Raw genomic sequence first — 4,197 nt, forward strand, 5'->3', positions numbered from 1 at the left:
AACTATAGGATCTTCTTTTCTGCAGGGTATTATGTGGGATTGTTCTTGACCTCTTGGAGGGTGAACCCGTTAATCCACACTATTTTAGCATGCTTAATCAAAAGATCATGGACCGGTAACACTGCCAATGATCACAGGGCCCAAGCTACGAAATGAAGGAGTTTATTCTCCTGCTTGCAAATGTTCGTTCGAAGGCGCCTTTGGGTCTTGAGAATCTGAAACAAAGTAGATTCATGATGGTACTTGGCTATATAAGTTTTCTTTATCAGTAAAACACAAAATTCAATTCTTGTTTCCTTATTGAAACTTTGAACACTGATTTTGGAAGATGTATATTAACACTTTAGCCACTGGCCCGACAACTTTACAGGAACTTTTGATTGGTAGATCAAACATTACGAATCATCTCAAATCAGATGTACAAAATGGTGACGTTCTATGAAACTTACCTGTTATATTAATTGGACAATGGTTTTAAAGCTGCAAAACCCACAATCCAAGGGCATGTTTGAATTACGGTTCATTGTGCGGTGGCATGCATCTCAATCAAGGCCAATCCAATGGGCCAACGCAGAAGATACTCCTTAGATGCTTTTGGAAACGTTGTTTCAAGCTTTGGGGACAGATACTCAAACATGCACTAAGCCAAGGTTTTAAATATCGGTCGCGTTGCGGTTTTATTGTGTTTGTTGTTTGTTGATATCAGAGCCGATGCAGTCCCAGTTACAATCGCAGAAGATAAAAAAAAAAAATTGATGTTGCAGTCCTAATCACGATGGTGGACTGTTTTTTTGAAACTTTGCAGCACCCAGCCTTACAAGGTAAAGTTCTTTCAGCTATCACATCGATCTGTTGGTTTTTGTTGGGTTGGTGGTGACTCATTCTACCTATTTTTTTAACATCCACCCTCCTTTTGTGTTGAAGGCAGATTCTGATCCTCTTAGTCGTACTTATTGGTTGAATTTGAAGTTTTAAATGCAACTAAGTTAATAACTGAACTCAGAATATACTATATTTTGTTCTAAGCTAAGGTTGTGGTTGAATTTGAGAAAACCAAACTTACTAAACCGTTGGGCTAATACATCCATCATTTGTCTCTCTGAACGATATCAAGGGGATGAATTTTCATCATTTAGATTATTTTTTTCCTTAATTTGCATATTCCTTGTTTATGGAATGTTTTTAAGCATCTTCTAAGGGGAAAAGGCTACTAAAACTATGTTGCAGCTTCTTGTTCGAAAGAAGAAAAAAAGAACAAACCAAAACAAGCAAGCTTTGTCAATTGTTGTTACCATCAATTTAATTAAGCATGTTTTTTAGTACGAGGTCTAATGTCACTTGCTAAAGGATCATATATTTGTCTTCATGCTGATAAGAGGTATATTTATTCACAACTTATTTGAACAAGTATATTTTTGCATTATAGAATTACAGCAAGTAACTGGGAAAGAATATAATGCAAAAATATATTTGTTAAATAAGTTTTGAGTAAATAATGACAAAATTAAAGGGCATTTTAGATAAATTTTTCAATAAATACCTATAAGAGAAGAAGATAAAAAATAATAATAAAATAATTTTTTTTCAAAGTTATAAAAATATTTTTTTGGAGAAGCTGAATAATTTTAATTTATCCAAAAAGTTGATTTTAACTTATACTTTAATGTTAACTTATATGTGTTTGTGAAAAAAATTATTCAAATATATAAGACCAAAGACAGAAAAATCAGAAATAAATTTCTTAAATCCTGAAATCGTTAAAAATCAATTCTTAGATATTTTATTTTTATATATTAAACGATAAGTTTACAAAGATTAATTCACTTGATTAGGATCGAATTCGTATCTCATAAGAACATCTATTTAAATCTCACTATGGATGAGAGGATTTTGTTAGTAGATGATCTATAAGTATATTTTAAATTCTAAATGAGTCTTGAGACATACTTTGACCCTGATGTATTCTTGAGATTTGAGATTTAAGTCAACTAAATTTTTTCTCAAAAAAAATATCAAACTGAAAAAATTTACAGCGCCTCAAAGCATTTTATAAGGCAGTGCCAAGCAAAGCTAAACTTTACAGATTTTAACCTTTGAGATGTGAAATTGGACTTTTGTCCCTTGCTATATATCCGGCCTTTTAATATTGAGAAAACAAAACAAAAACACACAGATTCAAATTCCTTTTATTTCTGGTTTTTGATATATAATTACATGTGTTATAAATTTTATGTATGCTATAAATACGTACCATATGTTTTGGTCGCATATTATCGTGGCTAGTTTTCAACCGTATATAGCGACAACACTGTTAATTCCATGGATTGAGAACTTGTACTTTATGTGTTCCTGCCATATATACAAGATATCAGAGTAGCGAAGCTTATCCAAAGCATAAATGCTACATAATTTGAGTCTAGAGAAGCTAGCAGGAGGTAAAGACATGAAGCCTGTACTATCAACAAAAGTTGTTCTTCTAATAGTATTCTTAGTTATATGCTACTTTTCATCATCTCTTATTGGAGGTATAATTTACATTTTTTCCTTGATTCTGTTCCTTACATTAACTATAACTTTATATGCTAGTGTGAAGTCATATATATATATGAAGAAAACTTTCTTTATGCATCAACTAGCTCTAGCTAGTGTGATCAAGGCTTCTTCTCACACCTTTCATTTATTTTCATCTAGGGCATGCAAGAAGTGTAAGGACAGACCCTTTTGGAATTCATGCTACTCATCTTGGTCAAGAAAATCTTGTTAATTCAGAAAAACAGGAGAAACTTAAAGATGATGAGGGAGATCTGGTCTCAATGGATTATACAGCACCTAGAAGAAAACCACCGATTCATAACTAGAGTTGTCAAATTTAATGAGCATGTGCATTGTGTCGGGATTTGTACTTATTATGGTCTTGCATGGGTCACTTCTTTTGATTTGTGAAAGCAACGTTAATATATTAAGTATATTATTTTGTATTAATAATTAGTAGAGGAGTGAAGACCGTTGCTATATGTGTTCAAGAGTACTCTTAGGTTTGTGGTATTTGGGTAATACTTGCCATAATATGCATATACTAGTACATATTTCTTTTTTAATTTACACGTTAATTTTGTTGAAAAAAATGTTGTTTTTAATTTCTTTTCCAACGAAATCACATTTATCTTTTAAGGAAAGTAATCATATTTGAACTGTGAAATTTGATAGAATATTTCTTTAAGACTCAAACTTTAAATTATTAATTAAGTTAGAATAAGTTTGTCTCAGTTTATTTATGTGTTTGAAATTTTGTGAAAATAAGATAGAAGAAAAAGCCTTTTTGATAGAAAAAAAAACCTAAAAATCAAAATTACATAAAAATAATTGCTAAATATACTTACATACATGTGAACATTCCTGTCTAATTAAGGCACTTAATATGAATTAAATATAATAATATATTATTTGCATTTTACAATTTTTTATAACTATTTAATAAACAATAATATTTGTTCATTAATATTATATTTTAAAACGTTATATCGTATTTTAATTAAAGCTATTTGCTTAAATTTATGTTAGTTTTGTATGTTACGACGTAACCATACAGTATTATGTAATTTTTAAAACTCACCCTACTAAAGGTTTGTTAGATCCCATCCACATGTATCTCACCCTTTTCTGTATCACATAATTTTTATTTTATTACTTTTCATCTCAAAGATGGCATCGTTTTTATGGTACGCGACATCGATGAATTTTAATTAACAATTAATTCAAGATTAACTAATCCCTTTAGAGGTGCAAAATTATCGAAATAAATTTTGTCTTTTTCTTAAAGCTCATATCCTGAACATAATTATTTTTTAAATGTTATATAATGCTAATATTTACTAATAATTATAATGTATATTGAAAATCGATTATTGAAATTTCACAGAAACTATAACTAGTAATCAGAGCATTATAAGTTAATTCTGCACCAAAAAGAAAAGAACATTAAGTTAATTAATATATAGGAGACCAACCCCTATTGCCGAAAAAAAAAACAAAATAATTCCTTATAATATTCTGGGTGCTTCAAAATGCCCTCCATGGGTTAAACAACCTCATAGCACACTGGTTTTGTTTTAAAACAATTTAAAACAAACATCATCTTTGTCATGATTGATTTATCGTTGTCAACGGGTTCAACTTTGTAATATCAAGTAACTTATA

General features: G+C 30.1%; 1 long non-coding RNA gene across 1 annotated transcript; it reads left to right on the forward strand.

The window, feature by feature from the left end:
• Positions 1-2,222: 2,222 nt before the first annotated feature.
• On the forward strand, positions 2,223-3,014 carry LOC114390481. Its single transcript, XR_003661921.1, has 2 exons — positions 2,223-2,525; positions 2,692-3,014. It is a non-coding gene; the product is annotated as an uncharacterized LOC114390481 (long non-coding RNA).
• Positions 3,015-4,197: the final 1,183 nt, after the last annotated feature.

The sequence above is a fragment of the Glycine soja genome, chromosome 16 (assembly GCF_004193775.1).
Source record: "Glycine soja cultivar W05 chromosome 16, ASM419377v2, whole genome shotgun sequence".
Lineage (NCBI taxonomy): Eukaryota > Viridiplantae > Streptophyta > Magnoliopsida > Fabales > Fabaceae > Glycine > Glycine soja.